This window comes from Thermobia domestica, unplaced genomic scaffold, assembly GCF_964235325.1.
Source record: "Thermobia domestica unplaced genomic scaffold, izTheDome1.hap1.1 HAP1_SCAFFOLD_962, whole genome shotgun sequence".
Classification (NCBI taxonomy): Eukaryota; Metazoa; Arthropoda; class Insecta; order Zygentoma; family Lepismatidae; genus Thermobia; species Thermobia domestica.
In genome coordinates, this window is record NW_027656672.1 from 5001 (window position 1) to 27500 (window position 22500).

Genomic DNA, 22500 nt, shown 5'->3' on the forward strand with positions numbered 1-22500 from the left:
ATTAAAGTTCGGTAAACAAACCGCATCGGGGGCCGCCCTGCCTCCTGTTTGGCCCCGTCAGCTGCGGTCACTCACCACAAAGCTGGGCGTGTTCATTCGAAAGCCTTTCCCTGCATCACAAGGAATAATCTTAGGCTGCCCATGAGTTTGTAGCCAAAAATCATGGCTACCAGTTTTTCATTGAAGGCCATCTTGAACAGAAAAGGATACTGGCCTACAAAGCAGCGAATTCTAGCTCTAGTCGCCCGACCCGAGCGTATTAAAGGCTTCTTGTGCTACTAACGTGTAAGCCTTGCTCCTCGGAGCCTTTTCAAGACTTCTCCCACAAAGCAGTCACAGCCTACTCGAGTCCTTGGAGGACAAGCTTCCGTTCTACCCCAGCACTCGACATCCGACACAAGCATTTTAAACGCTCCTGCTCCGATGGAATAAGTCTTACTCTCTTGGAGTCTTTTCAAGACTTCTTTTCAAACGGAATAAGCTTACTTGAGCCCTTGGACGTCGGAACTGGTTTATCATGTCATCTGACTGAGCATTTAAGACTCCTGCTCCGATGGAATAAGTCTTACTCTCTTGGAGTCTTTTCAAGACTTCTTTTCCACCGAAATAAGTCTACTCCAATCCTTTGATGACACACGGCCTGTGTCAACAGGTAGCCTACGCTACCCTCGCCGATGACAGTGGCTCCCGTTCTTGCTGCTCGCTTCCCAACTAAAGGGAAGACACGGCTCACCTTTCTCTCCTTCGCCTGTCAAGATCAGTGGCTCCCGTTCAACGGTGTCAATCTAACTGATACGACACACTAATAAGAAACTTTTGACATCAACCACCGCAGTGGTGATGAATTGATAATGATCCTTCCGCAGGTTCACATACGGAAACCTTGTTACGACTTTTACTTCCTCTAAATGATCAAGTTTGGCCATCTTTCCGACACGTCGGTACCACCGCAAGACGGAGGTGCCGGGTATCAGTCCGAAGGCCTCACTAAATCATTCAATCGGTAGTAGCGACGGGCGGTGTGTACAAAGGGCAGGGACGTAATCAACGCAAGCTTATGACTTGCGCTTACTGGGAATTCCTCGTTTATGGGACATAATTGCAAGCCCCAATCCCTAGCACGAAGGAGGTTCAGCGGGTTACCCGGACCTTTCGGTCAGGGAAGACACGTTGATTCCTTCAGTGTGGCGCGCGTGCGGCCCAGAACATCTAAGGGCATCACAGACCTGTTATTGCTCAATCTCGTGCTGCTAGAGGCAGCCTGTCCCTCTAAGAAGACATGAACGTTGGAAGGAAAGATTCCAACGCCTAGTTAGCAGGCTAGAGTCTCGTTCGTTATCGGAATTAACCAGACAAATCGCTCCACCAACTAAGAACGGCCATGCACCACCACCCACTGAATCAAGAAAGAGCTCTCAATCTGTCAATCCTTCCAGTGTCCGGGCCTGGTGAGGTTTCCCGTGTTGAGTCAAATTAAGCCGCAGGCCCCACTCCTGGTGGTGCCCTTCCGTCAATTCCTTTAAGTTTCAGCTTTGCAACCATACTTCCCCCGGAACCCAAAAGCTTTGGTTTCCCGGAAGCCGCCCGCCGAGTCATTGGAGGAACTTCGGCGGATTGCTGGCTGGCATCGTTTATGGTTAGAACTAGGGCGGTATCTGATCGCCTTCGAACCTCTAACTTTCGTTCTTGATTAATGAAAACATTCTTGGCAAATGCTTTCGCATCGGTTAGTCTTGCGACGATCCAAGAATTTCACCTCTAACGTCGCAATACTAATGCCCCCGTCTGTCCCTATTAATCATTACCTCGAGTTCCGAAAACCAACAAAATAGAACCGAGGTCCTATTCCATTATTCCATGCACCGAACATTCAGGCGACACGGCCTGCTTTGAGCACTCTAATTTGTTCAAAGTAAACGTGCCGGCCAATCAAGACACTCAATGAAGAGCACCGAGAAAGGAAAAACCGGCAGGACGTCCGGAACGATCAGTTAAACGCCGGGCGGCGAACCGATCGTCCGAGACCCAGATCCAACTACGAGCTTTTTAACCGCAACAACTTTAATATACGCTATCGGAGCTGGAATTACCGCGGCGGCTGGCACCAGACTTGCCCTCCGATAGATTCTCATTAAAGGATTTAAAGTGTATTCATTCCGATTACGGGGCCTCGGATGAGTCCCGTATCGTTATTTTTCGTCACTACCTCCCCGTGCCGGGAGTGGGTAATTTGCGCGCCTGCTGCCTTCCTTGGATGTGGTAGCCGTTTCTCAGGCTCCCTCTCCGGAATCGAACCCTGATTCCCCGTTACCCGTAACAACCATGGTAGGCGCAGAACCTACCATCGACAGTTGATAAGGCAGACATTTGAAAGATGCGTCGCCGGTACAGAGACCGTGCGATCAGCCCAAAGTTATTCAGAGTCACCAAGGTTTCGGACGGACGAACCGACCGATTGGTTTTAATCTAATAAAAGCATCCCTTCCATTGCTGGGCGGGATTCTAGTTGCATGTATTAGCTCTAGAATTACCACAGTTATCCAAGTAGGATAGGTACGATCTAAGGAACCATAACTGATTTAATGAGCCATTCGCGGTTTCACCTTGTTTTGGCTTGCACTGAGACATGCATGGCTTAATCTTTGAGACAAGCATATGACTACTGGCAGGATCAACCAGGGAATTGACCGACTAAAAAGCCGGAAAGTGTTGGACACAACCAACACAGCGTTCTAACAAAGGATAGGAAAGCTACACCCGACCAAGCATTTTAGACTTCTGTTCCGCTGGAATAAGCCTACTCTTGCGGTGACTAGCTCCCGTTAATACTGGCCGTGTGACAGCCGCCAAGAGCATATTAGACTCCCAATCCAATGGAACAAGCCTACTTGTATCCTTGGGTTACAACAGCTTCCTTCCACACGTTGCCGGTACATCCGACAGAGCAATTTTAAAGACTCCTCTTCCGCCAGAATAAGCCTACCTTTGTGGGGCCTGGCTCCCGTTAGAACTGGCCGTAAGGGTACCCACAAAAGCACATTTAGACTCCTCCTCCAGCGAAATAAGTCTACTCATGTCCTACGGATGACTGTGGCTTCCGTTTACATATAGCCGTTCACCCGACACAGCAAATTTTAAAGACTCCTTTTTCCACCGGAATAAGCCTACTTTTGTGGGGCCTGGCTCCCGTTAGAACTGGCCGTAAGGGTACCCACAAAAGCACATTTAGACTCCTGCTCCAGTGAAATATAAGTCTACTAGTGTCCTTGGATGACAGTGGCTTCCGTTCGACAAGTGATACACGCTCAAACTGGCGATGAGTCTATACCGTCCTTAACTTAAGGAAAATCGGTACTTAAATGCCACATGGAGAATAAAAAGTCACTTACAAAAAACAATGCTCCGCATAAGCCTTTGTAAGCTAGAAAGGACATGCTATCTGGCCTCATTCTCAAGAAGGACAAGTAAGCTCCCGTCAACTGGCCCAAACTCTAAAGCGAGGACAGCCCGTTCAAAGTCAATCGGCATCCCTCCTTAAGAGTACAAAACGGCTCACTTCTTAACCACACTGGCTCTTGCTCCTTCAAGTGAAATCTGGCTCCCTTCACTCTGGCATTATCTTTACACATAAATCGGACTCCTCCGATTTAACAGGTGAACCTAACCCGGGAACTAAGGAAACTGGGAATAAAGACTCAGAGGCCCAATTACCTTGTTCGCCAGCCAGCCTTGCGCCGGCCCAGGCTAGAGACTTTCTCCAACAATCCCTGTTGAGCCCGAAGGATCCTAAGACCACTCGTGTGTACAAAACTCAGAGGCCCAATTACCTTGTTCGCCAGCCAGCCTTGCGCCGGCCCAGGCTAGGGAATCACATTGACACGAGAAAGATCTCGTCAGCGGTTTGTAGCGTGCAGAAACTGCTCCCGTTTGAACTGACAATCCCGACAGAGCAATATTAAAGACTTCTGGTCCATTGAAATAAAGCCTACTTTTGCGAGCCTTGCTCCCGTTAGGACTGGCCGTATGGCTGTGCACAAAAGCATATTAGACTCCTGCCTCAATGGAATTAGTCTACTCCTGTCCTTAAACGGATGACAGTTCTTCAAGCATAGCATGCTACCTTCCGCAACTTACAGGCGCGGAAATGCTGTGGAAACGAGGAGACAAGTCCTCACAAAGGTTTCATGGCCGGTCACCCGACACAGCAAATTTTAAAGACTCCTTCTCCACCGGAATAAGCCTACTCTTGTGGGGCCTGGCTCCCGTTAGAACTGGCCGTAAGGTTGCCCACAAAAGCACATTTAGACTCCTGCTCCAGTGAAATAAGTCTACTCGTGTCCTACGGATGACTATGGCTTCCGTTCAAATATAGCCGTTCACCCGACACAGCAAATTTTAAAGACTCCTTCTCCACCGGAATAAGCCTACTCTTGTGGGGCCTGGCTCCCGTTAGAACTGGCCGTAAGGTTGCCCACAAAAGCACATTTAGACTCCTGCTCCAGTGAAATAAGTCTACTCGTGTCCTACGGATGACTGTGGCTTCCGTTCAAATATAGCCGTTCACCCGACACAGCAAATTTTAAAGACTCCTTCTCCACCGGAATAAGCCTACTCTTGTGGGGCCTGGCTCCCGTTAGAACTGGCCGTAAGGTTGCCCACAAAAGCACATTTAGACTCCTGCTCCAGTGAAATAAGTCTACTCGTGTCCTACGGATGACTATGGCTTCCGTTCAAATATAGCCGTTCACCCGACACAGCAAATTTTAAAGACTCCTTCTCCACCGGAATAAGCCTACTCTTGTGGGGCCTGGCTCCCGTTAGAACTGGCCGTAAGGTTGCCCACAAAAGCACATTTAGACTCCTGCTCCAGTGAAATAAGTCTACTCGTGTCCTACGGATGACTGTGGCTTCCGTTCAAATATAGCCGTTCACCCGACACAGCAAATTTTAAAGACTCCTTCTCCACCGGAATAAGCCTACTCTTGTGGGGCCTGGCTCCCGTTAGAACTGGCCGTAAGGTTGCCCACAAAAGCACATTTAGACTCCTGCTCCAGTGAAATAAGTCTACTCGTGTCCTACGGATGACTGTGGCTTCCGTTCAAATATAGCCGTTCACCCGACACAGCAAATTTTAAAGACTCCTTCTCCACCGGAATAAGCCTACTCTTGTGGGGCCTGGCTCCCGTTAGAACTGGCCGTAAGGTTGCCCACAAAAGCACATTTAGACTCCTGCTCCAGTGAAATAAGTCTACTCGTGTCCTACGGATGACTGTGGCTTCCGTTCACCCGACAGAGCAAATATTAAAAGACTTCTCATCCACCAGAATAAGCCTACTCTCGTGGGGCCTCGCACACGTTAGAACTGGCCGTATGGCTACCCACAAAAGCACATTTAGGCTCCTGCTCCAGTGATATAAGTCTTACTCGTGTCCTCTGGGTGTGACAGTAGCTTCCGTTCAAGTATTCTTCGCATTCAGCAACCGCACAAAGCGGCATCGGCCAGAAGTCAATTGCCCGAAGGCGTGATCGACAGGCTAGGCCTCGGGTTAAGAAGGATTGTCTCCTTCCCGTAAACGACAGGTACTTCCGTATGAGAGCCTACCTCACACATTCCCCATCGCCACGTGCCCTCTTAGAAACAGCCGTCCGACCAAGGTTTCTGACATTCTTTGTCAAAATACGAGGAAGTCTTTGGACAACATTAGGCGTGCTGGCAAACCCGCACTGCATGCCCTTTCATAGGTCCGCCCATGGACGCACATTTCTATGAAGCATTCCTCCCAGGCAGCAACAGGGTTTGCAACCTCCTCTACACCTTGACCGGCTAGGACGCCCGTGAATAGCATCCCAGGGTTCTTGCCTGCGGCTGATAAAATTCCTTTTGAGCCTACACTACCATCCGCCGATATTAGTCCGCCTTCAAAATTAACCAACATCAACAGCGATAGTGCGTTTAGACTCCCATAAAGAAACCAACCAGCCTGTGGCTTCCCTTCCCAATTTAGCCATTTCCGCCTCCTGCGAAGACTAGCTTTCTGTCTGTGGCCAGAAGTCAAGATTTCTCGACAGACTAGGCCGCGGAGAGAAAAAAGTAAGCCTCATTTAGAAAGCAATACCATTAGCGGTCTCTCCAACCTCCGTGAACAATTTAAAGGGAATGTTTATATAGAAGGCTTGTTCACTACCCTACCTCCTATAGTGTAGAGATTCCTCTCGATACTACACCTGTCTTGAAATTGCCGGCGTTGCGCAGCCTCGTTTTGACCATGACGGCGAATGCAGCCACGGTTGCCGTATACATCCCACGCAAGGGTGGGAAAACGTGATTTGACATCCAGTATATATATAAACCGTTACAGAATACGACACTCAAAACTTAACAACTTTTACACTCTCCTAACTTCTGGGAACAAATTGAAAGTATAAGCCAGCCTAACCTAACCTAAGTATATAGCAGGATTGCCCACTACCATACCTCCTATAGTGATGAGATTCCTCTCGATCGGACACCAGTCACGAAAATCACGGAATCTCAAAAATGACGGCAAACGAAGCCACAGTTGCCGCCATACTCAAAGGTTATGCTGGGTAAAAAGTTCTCTACGAAAAGGGCTGCTTTTCGCGCTCGGGTTACAAAATTAATGTAAAGAACAATCCAAAAACATGAATTAGGTCAAACTCATGTTAATTACAACCTCATAGAACAATTTCAAGCCAGGACTTAACAAAGTGTAAACGGGGCTGCTTCTGTACCCTAATCCCTATAATGTAGCGATTCCTCTCGATTGCACACCAGTCACGAAAAATCACAGAATGTCAAAAATGACGGCAAACGAAGCCACGGTTGCCGTCATATTCTAACGTTATGCTGGGTGAAAAGTCGCCAACAACAATGTTCACAGTTCCCGTCAGATTGCCCACTGTTCCCGAAATGTGGTTCATACATGCTGTCAACATGTTCAGGAAACCCCTCAGAGCGTTCAAAGTTGCACACACAATGCTTAATAGTTCCACTCAAATAGCTCACAGTTGCCGTCAGAATCCTCACAGTAGACGTCAAATTGCTCACACTTGCCGTCAGAGTGCTCATAGTTGCCGACTTTTCATTCATAGTCCCCGACATAAAAGTTTATAGTTCCCGACTAATGGCTCACAGTTGCCGTCAGAATCGTCACAAAAGGCGTCACAATGCTCACACTTGCCGTCAAAGCGCTCATAGTTGCCGACTATGTGTTCATAATTGCGGACATAGGCCTCACAGTTGCCGTCAAAACGCTCATAGTTGCCGAATTTTCGTTGATAATTCCGGACAATGGGCTCATAGTTAATCACATACTGGTTCGTGCTCATCTTCAAAATAAACACAGTTGCCTTCAGACTGTTCACACGTAATTTCAAAATGCTCACACTCGCTTACACGATGCTCATAGTTGCCGACTTTTAATTCATAATGCTGATAATGTAAGTTAAAGGGTTCATGGTTGCTCTCAAAAGTTTCACAGTTGCGGTCAGATTTTTCACAAAAGCCGTCATAATGCTCACATTAAAAAAAAAGTGCTCATAGTTGCCGACCAAGGCCTCACAGTTGCCGTCAAAACGCTCATAGTTGCCGACTTTTCGTTCATAATTGCCGACCAAGGCCTCACAATTGCCGTCGAAACGTTCATAGTTGCCGACTATTCGTTCATAATTGCCGACCAATGCCTCACAGTTGCCGTCAAAACGCTCATAGTTGCCGACTTTTCGTTCATAATTGCGTACAAAGGGCTCATAGTTGCCTACTTAATGGTTCCAGCTCATCTTCAAAATACTCATAATTGCCTTCAGAATGTTCACACGTAGTTTCAAAATGCTCACATTCGCTTCCACGATGCTCATAGTTGCCGACTTTTCATTCATAATATCTAACATACTCCTGATAGTGTAAGTTAAATGGTTCATGGTTGCTATCAAAAGGCTCACAGTTGCCGTCACATTATTTGCACAAGCCGTCAGAATGCTCACATTAAGAAAAAAAGTGCTCATAGTTGGCGACCATTCGTTCATAATTGCCGACCAAGGCCTCACAGTTGCCGACTATTCGTTCATAATTGCCGACTAAGGCCTCACAGTTGCCGTCAAAACGCTCATAGTTGCCGACTACTCGCTCATAATTGCCGACCAATGCCTCACAGTTGCCGTCAAAACGCTCATAGTTGCCGACTTTTCATTCATAGTCCCCGACATAAAAGTTTATAGTTCCCGACTAATGGCTCACAGTTGCCGTCAGAATCGTCACAAAAGGCGTCACAATGCTCACACTTGCCGTCAAAGCGCTCATAGTTGCCGACTATTTGTTCATAATTGCGGACATAGGCCTCACAGTTGCCGTCAAAACGCTCATAGTTGCCGACTTTTCGTTGATAATTGCGGACAATGGGCTCATAGTTAATCACATACTCGTTCGTGCTCATCTTCAAAATAATCACAGTTGCCTTCAGAATGTTCACACGTACTTTCAAAATGCTCACACTCGCTTACACGATGCTCATAGTTGCCGACTTTTAATTCATAATACTGATAATGTAAGTTAAATGGTTCATGGTTGCTGTCAAAAGTCTCACAGTTGCGGTCAGATTTTTCACACAAGCCGTCATAATGCTCAAATTTTAAAAAAAGAGTGCTCATAGTTGCCGACCAAGGCCTCACAGTTGCCGTCAAAACGCTCATAGTTGCCGATTTTTCGTTCATAATTGCCGACGAAGGCCTCACAGTTGCCGTCAAAACGTTCATAGTTGCCGACTTTTCCTTCATAATTTCGTACAAAGGGCTCATAGTTGCCTAATTAATGGTTCCAGCTCATCTTCAAAATACTCATAGTTGCCTTCAGAATGTTCACACGTAGTTTCAAAATGCTCACATTCGCTTCCACGATGCTCATAGTTGCCGACTTTTCATTCATAATATCTAACATACTGCTGATAGTGTAAGTTAAATGGATCATGGTTGCTATCAAAAGGCTCACAGTTCCCGTCACATTATTTGCACAAGCCGTCAGAATGCTCACATTAAGAAAAAAAGTGCTCATAGTTGCCGACCATTCGTTCATAATTGCCGACCAAGGCCTCACAGTTGCCATCAAAACGCTCATAGTTGGCGACTTTTCGTTCATAATTGCCGACCAAGGCCTCACAGTTGCCGTCAAAACGCTCATAGTTGCCGACCATTCGTTCATAATTGCCGACCAAGGCCTCACAGTTGCCGTCAAAACGCTCATAGTTGCCGACTATTCGTTCATAATTGCCGACCAAAGCCTCACAGTTGCCGTCAAAACGCTCATAGTTGCCGACTTTTCGTTCATAATTGCCGACGAAAGCCTCACAGTTGCCGTCAAAACGTTCATAGTTGCCGACTATTCGTTCATAATTGCCGACCAAGGCCTCACAGTTGCCGTCAAAACGTTCATAGTTGCCGACTTTTCCTTCATAATTGCGTACAAAGGGCTCACAGTTGCCTACTTAATGGTTCCAGCTCATCTTCAAAATACTCATAGTTGCCTTCAGAATGTTCACACGTAGTTTCAAAATGCTCACATTCGCTTCCACGATGCTCATAGTTGCCGACTTTTCATTCATAATATCTAACATACTGCTGATAGTGTAAGTTAAATGGATCATGGTTGCTATCAAAAGGCTCACAGTTCCCGTCACATTATTTGCACAAGCCGTCAGAATGCTCACATTAAGAAAAAAAGTGCTCATAGTTGCCGACCATTCGTTCATAATTGCCGACCAAGGCCTCACAGTTGCCGTCAAAACGCTCATAGTTGCCGACTTTTTGTTCATAATTGCGTACAAAGGGCTCATAGTTGCCTACATAATGGTTCGTGCTCATCTTCAAAATACTCACAGTTGCCTTCAGAATGTTCAAACGTAATTTCAAAATGCGCACACTCGCTTCCATGATGCTCATAGTTGCTGACTTTTCATTCATAATATCTAACATATTGCTGATAGTGTAAGTTAAATGGTTGATGGTTGCTGTCAAAAGTCTCATAGTTGCGGTCAGATTCTTGACACAAGCCGTCAGAATGCTCACATTCAAAAAAAAAAAAGTGCTCATAGTTGCCGACTATTTGCTCATAATTGCCGACCAACTCCTCACAGTTGCCGTCAAAACGCTCATAGTTGCCGACTTTTCGTTCATAATTGCGTACAAAGGGCTCATAGTTGCCTACATAATGTTTCGTGCTTATCTTCAAAATACTCACAGTTGCCTTCAGAATGTTCACACGTACTTTCAAAAAGCTCACACTCGCTCCCACGATGGTCATAGTTGCCGACTTTTTATTCATAATGCTGATAGTGTAAGTTACATGGTTGATGGTTGCTGTCAAAAGTCTCATAGTTGCGGTCAGATTCTTGACACAAGCCGTCAGAATGCTCACATTCAAAAAAAAAAAAAAAAAAGGGCTCATAGTTGCCGACTATTTGCTCATAATTGCCGACCAACTTCTCACTGTTGCCGTCAAAACGCTCATAGTTGCCGACTTTTCGTTCATAATTGCGTACAAAGGGCTCATAGTTGCCTACTTAATGGTCCCAGCTCATCTTCAAAATACTCATAGTTGCCTTCAGAATGTTCACACGTAGTTTCAAAATGCTCACATTCGCTTCCACGATGCTCATAGTTGCCGACTTTTCATTCATAATATCTAACATACTGCTGATAGTGTAAGTTAAATGGATCATGGTTGCTATCAAAAGGCTCACAGTTCCCGTCACATTATTTGCATAAGCCGTCAGAATGCTCACATTAAGAAAAAAAGTGCTCATAGTTGCCGACCATTCGTTCATAATTGCCGACCAAGGCCTCACAGTTGCCATCAAAACGCTCATAGTTGGCGACTTTTCGTTCATAATTGCCGACCAAGGCCTCACAGTTGCCGTCAAAACGCTCATAGTTGCCGACCATTCGTTCATAATTGCCGACCAAGGCCTCACAGTTGCCGTCAAAACGCTCATAGTTGCCGACTATTCGTTCATAATTGCCGACCAAAGCCTCACAGTTGCCGTCAAAACGCTCATAGTTGCCGACTTTTCGTTCATAATTGCCGACCAAGGCCTCACAGTTGCCGTCAAAACGTTCATAGTTGCCGACTTTTCCTTCATAATTGCGTACAAAGGGCTCATAGTTGCCTACTTAATGGTTCCAGCTCATTTTCAAAATACTCATAGTTGCCTTCAGAATGTTCACACGTAGTTTCAAAATGCTCACATTCGCTTCCACGATGCTCATAGTTGCCGACTTTTCATTCATAATATCTAACATACTGCTGATTGTGTAACTTAAGTGGTTCATGGTTGGTGTCAGAAGCCTCACAATTTCTGTCACAATGCTCACGCAAAACGTAAGAATTCTCACATTAAAAAAAAAGTGCTCATAGTTGCCGACTATTCGTTCATAATTGCCGACCAAGGCCTCACAGTTGCCGTCAAAACGCTCATAGTTGCCGACTTTTCGTTCATAATTGCGGACAAAGGGCTCATAGTTGCCCACATACTGATTCGTGCTCATCCTAAAAATACTCACAGTTGCCTTCAGAATGTTCACACGTAGTTTCAAAATGCTCACACTCTCTTACACAATGCTCTTAGTTGCCGACTTTTCATTCATAATGCTGATAGTGTAAGTTAAATGGTTCACAGTTGCTGTGAAAAGTCTCATAGTTGCGGTCAGATTCTTGACACAAGCCGTCAGAATGCTCACATTCAAAAAAAAAAAGTGCTCATAGTTGCCGACTATTTGCTCATAATTGCCGACCAACTCCTCACAGTTGCCGTCAAAACGCTCATAGTTGCCGACTTTTCGTTCATAATTGCGTACAAAGGGCTCATAGTTGCCTACATAATGTTTCGTGCTTATCTTCAAAATACTCACAGTTGCCTTCAGAATGTTCACACGTACTTTCAAAAAGCTCACACTCGCTCCCACGATGGTCATAGTTGCCGACTTTTTATTCATAATGCTGATAGTGTAAGTTACATGGTTGATGGTTGCTGTCAAAAGTCTCATAGTTGCGGTCAGATTCTTGACACAAGCCGTCAGAATGCTCACATTCAAAAAAAAAAAAAGTGCTCATAGTTGCCGACTATTTGCTCATAATTGCCGACCAACTCCTCACAGTTGCCGTCAAAACGCTCATAGTTGCCGACATTTCGTTCATAATTGCGGACAAAGGGCTCATAGTTGCCCACATACTGATTCGTGCTCATCCTAAAAATACTCACAGTTGCCTTCAGAATGTTCACACGTAGTTTCAAAATGCTCACACTCTCTTACACAATGCTCTTAGTTGCCGACTTTTCATTCATAATGCTGATAGTGTAAGTTAAATGGTTCACAGTTGCTGTGAAAAGTCTCACAGTTGCGGCCAGATTCTTCAGACAAGCCGTGATAATCCTCACATTAGAAAAAAAAAATGTGCTCATAGTTGCCGACCATTCGTTCATAATTGCCGACCAAGGCCTCACAGTTGCTGTCAAAACGCTCATAGTTGCCGACTACATGTTTATAATTGCCGACCAACGCCTCACAGTTGCCGTCAAAACGCTCATAGTTGCCGACTTTTTGTTCATAATTGCGGACAAAGGGCTCATAGTTTCCTACATAATGTTTCATGCTCATCCTCAGAATACACACAGCTGCCTTCAGAATGTTCACGCGTACTTTAAAAATGCTCACACTCGCTTCCACGATGCTCATAGTTGCCGACTTTTCATTCATAATATCTAACATACTGCTGATAGTGTAACTTAAATGGTTCACGGTTGGTGTCAAAAGCCTCACAGTTTCTGTCACAATGCTCACGCAAAACGTGAGAATTCTCACATTAAAAAAAAAGTGCTCATAGTTGCCGACTATTCGTTCATAATTGCCGACCAAGGCCTCACAGTTGCCGTCAAAACGTTCATAGTTGCCGACTTTTCGTTCATAATTGCGGACAAAGGGCTCATATTTGCCTACATATTCGTTCGTGCCCATCTTCAAAATACTTACAGTTGCCTTCAGAATCTTCACACGTACTTTCAAAATGCTCACACTCGTTTCCACGATGCTCATAGTTGCCGACTTTTCATTCATAATATCTAACATACTGCTGATAGTGTAAGTTAAATGGTTCATGGTTGTTGTCGAAAGCCTCACAGTTTCCGTCAGATTCCTCACGCAAGCCGTCAGAATGTTCACATTAAAAAAAAAAAAGTGCTCATAGTTGCCGACCATTCGTTCATAATTGCCGACCAAGGCCTCACAGTTGCATTCAAAACGCTCATAGTTGCCTAGTTTTCGTTCATAATTGCGGATATGGGGCTCACAATTGAAAACATAATTCTTCATGCTTATCTTGAAAATACTCGCAGTTTGCTCCAGAAAGTTCACATGTGCTTTCAAGGTGCTCACACTGGCTTTCACGCTGCTCATAGTTGCCGACTTTTCGTTCATAGTTGCCGACTTTTTGTTGATAATTGCAGTTATGGGGCTCACAATTGAAAACATAATTCTTCATGCTTATCTTGAAAATACTCGCAGTTTGCTTCAGAATGTTCACACGTGCTTTCAAAGTGCTCACACTAGTTCTCATGATGCTCATAGTTGCCGACTTTTTGTTCATAATTGCCGGCCAAGGCCTCACAGTTGCCGTGAACACGCTCATAGTTGCCGACTTTTCGTTCATAATTTTGGACATGGGCTCACACTTGCCGTCAGATGGTTCACGCTACAGCGGTACTTGGGCAATGAGTATTTCTTTATATGTACTAACATAGGTTAATTTCGAAGAAGAAGTTAGTTAAAAATATAGAATTATCAAATATACAAAAAAAAAAGATATTCATATGTCATAAAATAATAAGGTTTTCAATATCTAGTTGGCAGGCAATCAGATAAATAATACATATATATATATATATATATATATATATAAATGGAGAGAAACCACGTAATGGAAACATTGTTATTTTGATGTGGCTCGTATGTATTATAAGAAAATAAGGAACCAAGGCTACAGCGAATTGTATTTTATCGTTGTAACACTAGCCGTCAAACTGCTCACACTTGCCGTCAAAATTCTTTTACATGTCCTCAAAATTTATAAAATTACTAAATGTGGTAAGAAAAAAAAAAAGCAACGAAGGCTTTACGTATACGACGCCTTTCACACCCGCAAATTATGAGGCACTTCCTGTAGAGTTATAATGGCCATATTTGACGAAACTGTAGCCTTTCGGGAGTAAGTCACAGGAAAATTTCCTAAAGTGAATATTTCGAATGTTTAGTTGGTCTAAAGGGGCGATGAAGATATTTCCCATGTTATTTAAATGGACGGTTTTGCGGACCTATAATCTGAAATTTTAGGTACTTTTAATAAAACTTTGAAATTCCGTATACTTGTACGTTTTCCTAAGTCTTACCTAGTTGGATATATATTTCCAAGTTTAGCGTGGTTTTATGCGGAACTCAAAAAATTTCCCATGTTATTTCTATGAAACACCTTTGACATCCCAAAATTATTGGGCACTTCCTGTAGGGCTACAATAACTAATTTCGACATGATTGTAGATTGTCGGGACTAACCAACAGGAAAATTGTCAAAAGTGAATATTTTTAACTTTTAAGAGGTCTAAAGAGGAAATGAAGAAATTCCCCATGTTATTTAAATGGGCCTTTATTTAGACTTGTAATCTCAAAGTTTAGTTACTTGTAATTGGAACACAAACGAGAAATTCGGTATTCTTGTACGTTTTCATTAGCGTTACCTAAGTAAATCAGTACAAAGTAAAAATTTTCAACTTTAGAGTGGTTTTATGGGGAATTGAAAAGTCTTTCTCATGTCATTTATATGGGACGTCTTCTGCACGCCAAAATGTTCGGTTAATTGTGGTAGGATTGCAATGATGAAATTTAGCATAATTGTAGGCTTTCCAGACTAAGCTACAGCAAAATTGCCAAAAGTGAATATTTTTAATGTTTAAGGGGTCTAAAGGAGGATGAAGAAATCCCCACGCTATTTAAATAGGCGTTTTCTTGGGATCCAAAATCTTATCTTTTAATTAGTTGAAATAGTAAAGTAAACTTGAAATTCCCTAGAATTGTGAGAATAAGAGGTGCAAGGGCGAAATACCTTCAAAAGGAGGGGCTTTGTGGGCGAAGCCACAAGCTAACCAAACTAAACTTTTGTTTGTCTTTTACCGAAGGTTTGAAAAGTTTTCGACTAAGAGAGGTGTAGCTGTGCACGAAGATGTGTTGACATTGTGCGGAAAAGTGGAAAGAAGAAAAATAGTGATAAGCGAAAAAAAATAATAATAATAACATAAATTTTATTTAATCATATACTTTACTCTTTCAATGGGTGAACAATAATAGAGCATGAAAGTAAATTAGAGTAAATTTATATTTCGCTCACACTTGAGGTCATTTTTATTCGAAACTAAGCTTTTGCACTACTATAAGGAAACTATTCAAAACTGAGAAGTGCAATTTCTACAACAAGTGTACCTGGATATTATGCGTTCGAGTACGTGTAAGGAATTATTGTATCTGCACTTTTCTACAAGAAAAGATACTCTAAATTGTTGTAGAAATTTGAAAATTTGACGGCAAACAGAGCCCACGCTTAACGTGAACACCGCCCGTGAGAGTACATAATTTGATATCTTTTTTTTTTCTTTTCTTTCATTTTTTCTTTCTTTCCATTTTCTTTCTTTTTCTTTTCTTTTTTCTTCTTCTCAACAGAAAGAAAACTAGTGAAACTAGAGAAGAGAAATCTCTACCGAGAATGTACGAAAACATTTTTTTTTTTTTTTTTATCGAAGTAGGTGGAAGGAATCATCGGATCAAAATGCTCAAAGTTGCCATGAGGATCCTCACACAAGCCGTCAAAATGCTCATAGTTGCCCACAATTCGTTCATAATTGCGGACATAGAGCTCACAGTTACCATGAGAAGGTTCACACTAGCCGTCAAAATCCTCACACTTGCCGTCAAAACGATCATAGTTGCCGACTTTTCGTTCATATTTGCGGATATAGGGCTCATAGTTGAAAACATAATTTTTCATGCTTATCTTCAAAATACTCGCAGTTGGCTTCACAATGTTCACACGTGCTTCCAAAGTGCTCACACTCGCTTTCATGATGCTCATAGTTGCCGACTTTTTGTTCATAATTGCCGACCCAAGGCTCACAGTTGCCATCAAAACGCTCATAGTTGTCGACTTTTCGTTCATAATTGCGGATATAGAGCTCACAATTGAATACATAATTTTTCATGTTTATCTTGAAAATACTAGCAGTTGGCTTCAGAATGTTCACACGTACTTTCAGGGTGCTCACACTTGCCGTCAAAACGCTCATAGTTGCCGACTTTTCGTTCATAATTGCGGACATTGGGGTCAAAGTTGCCGACATTGTAGTTTATGTTTACCTTCCAAATACTCTCCGTTGCCTTGACAATTTTCACACTAACCCTGAAATTGCTAACACTCGCTCTCACAAGGCTCATAGTTGTCGACCTTTCATTCATAATATGAAATATACAGTTGATAGTGTAAGTTAAATGTTTCATGGTTGCTGTCAAAAGGCTCACAGTTGCCGTCAGATTCCTCACTCAAGCCGTCAGCATGCTCACATTTACCGATAAAGTGCTCATAGTTGCCGACTATTTGTTCATAATTGCCGACCTATGGCTCACAGTTGCCGTCAAAACGCTCATAGTTGCCGACTTTTCGTTCATATTTGCGAATATAGGGCTCACAATTGAAAACATAATTTTTCATGCTTATCTTCAAAATACTCACAGTTGACTTCAGAATGTTCACAGGTGCTTCCAAAGTGCTCACACTCGCTTTCATGATGCTCATAGTTGCCGACTTTTCGTTCATATTTGCGAATATAGGGCTCACAATTGAAAACATAATTTTTCATGTTTATCTTCAAAATACTCGCATTTGGCTTCAGAATGTTCACAGGTGCTTCCAAAGTGCTCACACTCGCTTTCACGATGCTCATAGTTGCCGACTTTTGTTCATAATTGCCGACCCAGGGCTCACAGTTGCCGTCAAAACGCTCATAGTTGCCGACTTTTCGTTCATATTTGCGAATATAGGGCTCACAATTGAAAACATAATTTTTCATGCTTATCTTCAAAATACTCACAGTTGACTTCAGAATGTTCACAGGTGCTTCCAAAGTGCTCACACTCGCTTTCATGATGCTCATAGTTGCCGACTTTTGTTCATAATTGCCGACCCAGGGCTCACAGTTGCCGTCAAAACGCTCATAGTTGCCGACTTTTCGTTCATAATTGCGGACTTAAGTCTCATAGGTGGCAACATAATGGTTCATGGTTGCCGTCAATATGCCCAAAGTTGAACACGTATCTCCCATGGAAAACTTTAACCGCTTATCGCCATGAGAGCTCAAAATCCAGCCTAAAGTTGAAATTGAACGCTGTCAGCGGAATCAAAACCTGGAGGTTTTTTTTTTTTTTTTTTTTTTTTTTTTTTTTTTTTTTTTACAAAGGAGCGTTCAATGGAATTCCGTAATATGAAATAAACTGAATATTCGTGTGAACGAGCATGAAAATTAGGACCTCTTTTATGCGTGTACTTAAGGGATGAGCTAAGTGACTGATGACAGATATGTTGGAATGTGAATGTCGATGAACCGAATAACATATCGTTGTTAATTCACAGGTACAATTGAGACATGATATATCTTTTCAAACGTAGGCATTTTGTAAGCAGCACCGCAAATTTTGTCCGCGAAGACAGGCTTTGCTGTCCGCCAAGATGTGCGGACATTGTGAGGGAAAATGAAAAGAAGAAAAATAGTGATAAAAAGAAAAACAACATAAATTTTATTTCACCATATAGTTTACTCTTTCAATGGGCGACCTATAATAGAGTAAGAAAGTAAATAAGAAGAATTTTACATTTTGCTCACACTTGTGGTCATTTTTATTCCAAATTAAGTTTTTGTACTATTGCAAGAAAACTATTCGTACCCGATTAATTTAATTTCTGCAAGACGTGAACCTACATACTTTACAGGGAAGTTCATAAAAAGAATTGTTGTATCGCCATATATATATAAAACTTTAAAATGTTACAGAAGGTTGAACATTTGACGGCAAACAGAGGCCACACTGACCGTCGAAAACTGCGAACGCAGCCGGCAGGTGTAGAGGAGAACACAAAATCATGTTCTTTCTCAATTGTAAAGAGACCGTAGAAGCTAGAATAGTGAAAGTTCTACACAAGACGTACTTAAACACAGTACATGCGACAACGTACAAACAGTTTGTATATACAAATTACTAACAGAGAAAATTCAGTTTCTCTTTTACCGGAGGGTTAAAATTTTGTCGGCGAAGACAGGTTTCGATTGCCGCAAAGATGTGTGGATACTGTGGTGGAAGGTGAGACGAGGAAAAATATTGATAAAAAGGAAAACAATATAAAATTTATTTAACTATATACTATTCTGCGTCAATGGGTGAACTATAAGAGAGTGAGAATGTAAATTGGAATACCATTACATTTCGCTCACCCTTGTGGTCAAGCTTGTTTGAAATTACGTTTCTACACTATTTTTGGGAAATTATTCAAACCAGAATAGTGCAATTTGCACAGAAAGTGTATGAAAATACTGTGCACGGGAATTGATATAAAGAATTGTAGTAACTCCAATTTTATGAAGGAAAATATACTTCAAATTGGTGCAGAAGGTTGAAAATATTACTGCAAGCACAGACCACACTGGCCGTCAAGGGCTTTGAACGCTACCTGCAAGGATAGATGAGAAATTGAAATCATTTTCTTCCCACTACGAATAGAAAAACCAATAAAACTAGAATAGTAATATTTCTAAACGGAATATATGCAAACACAGTATATCGCAGTAGGTTATTAGGAATTTTTATATTCACATTTACAAAAATGATAAAAATAATAATAATAATAATAATAATAATAATAATAATAAATAATTAAAAAAGTTATTACAGTTCAAAATGTAGCGGAGGGTTGAAAATTTTCCGGCTAAAACGAGGTTTATTGGAAATGAAGATGTGTGGGCATGCACCGTAAAAATAAGACAATCGTTAGAGCAGTGTGTGTGTGTGTGGGGGGGGGGGATAAACATAGAAATAATGAAAAGAAATCACTAATATCCATTCCAGCTTCAATTAATGAACAATGATGTAGGGAGAGAGCAAACAACAACACTGTTGTTTATTCCTTCACATTCGGAATGACGGTCATCCCAGATTCTGTTTTTCCACTATCTTGACGAAAGATAGATTAGTGACATTACCAGCCTACCTGTACCTAAACACTGTGCATTGAAATATGTATAATATTAGTACTCTCATATTTGCGCAGATAAGGCTCATAGTTGCCGTCAACATGCTCACAGTTGCCGTCAAAATGCTCACACGTGCCGTCAAAATGCTCACACTTGCCGTCACAATTTATAAGGTTTAAAAAATGCGGTAAGAAGTAAAGCAACATAAATGTCACTTAACCAGATACTATTCTGTGCTAATGGGTGAGCAATAACAGAGTAAGAAAGTAAATTGGAAAACTTTTACATTTCGCTCACACTTGTGGTCATGTTTTTTTTTTTTTTTTTTTTTTTTTTTGTAAATTACGTTCTCCCACTATTTTAACGAAACTATTCAAACCAGAATAGTGCAATTTCTACATGAGGTGTACCTTGATCCCAGCATAATTGTGGGACGTAAATCTTGAAGATTTCATTTAATTTCATTTTTAATAATAATACTAATAATAGTAATAAATATGTGCAAGAAAGTTGAAATTTGGCTTAATACGGGAGGCGAACGACCCAGGCTGTTTGCCGGAATAAAACTTGGATCCCTAACGCCAGAAGCGCATATATTAACGGCTTAGCCACGAGGTGGCTGATACAGAAATAATGCAAATTCCAATATTTTTACTTTTTGCTAATGTTTGAAATTGTTGTTATTGCAAATCACGTTTTTAACAAAACTGTTCTAACTACAAAAGTGAAATTTCAACCCAAACCATGGCAAAGCACTGAAAAGTAAGGAAAAGCATGGCAAAGTAAAGAAATATGTAAAGAATATATATTTAACCGCAGTGACACGGAATATATATAAAAATTCATCCATGGTTTTTCTCACAAACCCAACTCCCCCCCCCCCCCCCGAAAGAAAAGATAGGTTTATTGCATCTCTTTGCTCCGGTGCATAATCGTGGCAGATAGGTTAAAATTTCAAGGGACTTCGTGCACACTATAGCAACAGCAAAGTATATGGGAAGGAACGGCAGAAATCCGATAAAACGCGGTGTTGGCGTGTGCCACCTCGGTAGTGAAAGAATAATTTCTTTCTGTGAACACGAATTTTTCTCAACGAGATTAAATAAATAAATAATTTAATAAAAATTAAATACTTCTAAGGGAAGAACACAGCAAATGAATGACGAGGTAGGTAAAAATTCAAAATGGAAATACAGGGCTGTGAAGTTCAAAAATAAATAAATAAATAAATAAATAAATAAACCATTATCATACTTAAAAATATGTGGTAAAAATTAAAAAGAAAATAAGACCTTTGTTGTACTCTCACGAGAAGATACACACATCGTCTGGAAATTTGAGTCGATAGAAAGCACACAACTGTGATCTAAAACAACCAAATTTAAAACGAAATCACCACATAAGTGTAACCTAATGAAGTTCAACAAAATAAAGCATACAGTAAATTGTGGCGGTGATGGAGGGCGCAGTTACCGTCATGTAAACAAGTCCGTCCACGCTTAAGTTTAACGGGAGCGAGAAGGTAAACCATGTCGGTGATGGATGGCTTAGTTGCCGTCATATAGAGAAACCCCTGTCTATCGTGAGACCCATGTTCCACTTGCTAACACTTTCATGTATGTGAAAACAAGTCAAGATCAGCAAGTGCGAGCGAGTGCGAAAACGTAAAGTCGGCAATTATGAGCAAATGAAAAAAAAAAAAAAAAAACAGCAATTATGAGCATATGGAATATTCCAAATGGGAGAATTAAATAAATAAAAAGAACATAAAAGTGTGATAAGACACTTGTTGTACTCTCAAGAGGATATATATACATCGTCTGGAAATTACACAACAACTGTGAGCGAAAGTAAGGAAATTAAAAAAAAAAAAAAAAAAAGAGAACAGCACATAACTGAAAGCAAATGAAGATCAAGAAAAGAAAGCATACGGTAAATTATGGCGGTGATGGAGGGCGCAGTTACCGTCATGTAAACTAATCCGTCCACGCTTAAGTTTAACGGGAGCGAGAAGGTAAACTTTGTCGGTGATGGATGCTTTAGTTGCCGTCATACAGAGGAGCCCCTGCTTATCATGAGACCCATGTTCCCCTTGCTAACACTTTTATGTATGTGTAAAAAAAAATAAAGATCGGCAAGTGTGAGCGAGTGGGAAAAGGTAAAGTCGGCAATTATGAGCAAAACAAAAAAGTCGGCAATTATGAGCATATGGAACATTCCACATAAGACACTATATACCTCATCAGGAAAATACACAACTGTGAGCGAAAACAACCAAATTAAGAAATCAGCACATAAGTGTAAACTAATGAAATTCAACAAAAGAAAGCATACGGTAAATTGTGGCGGTGATGGAGGGCGCAGTTGCCGTCAATTAAACCAGTGCGTGCACGCTTAAGTTTAACGGGAGCGAGAAGGTAAACCATGTCGGTGATGGATGGCTTAGTTGCCGTCATATAGAGGAGCCCGTGCTTATCATGAGACCCATGTTCCCCTTACTAACACTTTTAAGTATGTGAAAAGAAGTAAAGATCGGCAAGTGTGAGCGAGTGGGAAAAGGTGAAGTCGGCAATTATGAGCAAATGAAAAAAAAAGTCGGCAATTATGAGCATATGGAACATTCCACATGAGACACTTGTCGCGCTCTGAAAAGAACATATATATATATATATATATATATATATATATATATACCTCATCTGAAAAGTACACAAGTGTGAGCGTAAACAACCAAATTAAGAAAAAGAAATCACCACATAACTGTAAACTATTGAAATTCAACAAAAGGAAGCATACGGTAAATTGTGGCGGTGATGGAGGGCGCAGTTACCGTCATGTAAACTAGTCCGTCCACGCTTAAGTTTAACGGGAGCGAGAAGGTAAACCTTGTCGGTGATGGATGCTTTAGTTGCCGTCATACAGAGGAGCCCCTGCATATCATGACACCCATGTTGCCCTTGCTAACACTTTTATGTATGTGTAAAAAAAATAAAGATCGGCAAGTGTGAGCGAGTGGGAAAAGGTAAAGTCGGCAATTATGAGCAAATGGAAAAAAAAAGTGGGCAATTATGAGCAAATGGAACATTCCACATAAGACACTTTTGCACTCTCAAGAGAAGATATATATATTTATACCTCATCAGGAAAGTACACAACT

General features: G+C 41.9%; 1 non-coding gene across 1 annotated transcript; it reads right to left on the minus strand.

The window, feature by feature from the left end:
• Window positions 1–849: 849 nt before the first annotated feature.
• Window positions 850–2682, minus strand: LOC145677510 (small subunit ribosomal RNA). The gene has a single exon (XR_014129854.1). It is a non-coding gene; the product is annotated as a small subunit ribosomal RNA (ribosomal RNA).
• Window positions 2683–22500: the final 19818 nt, after the last annotated feature.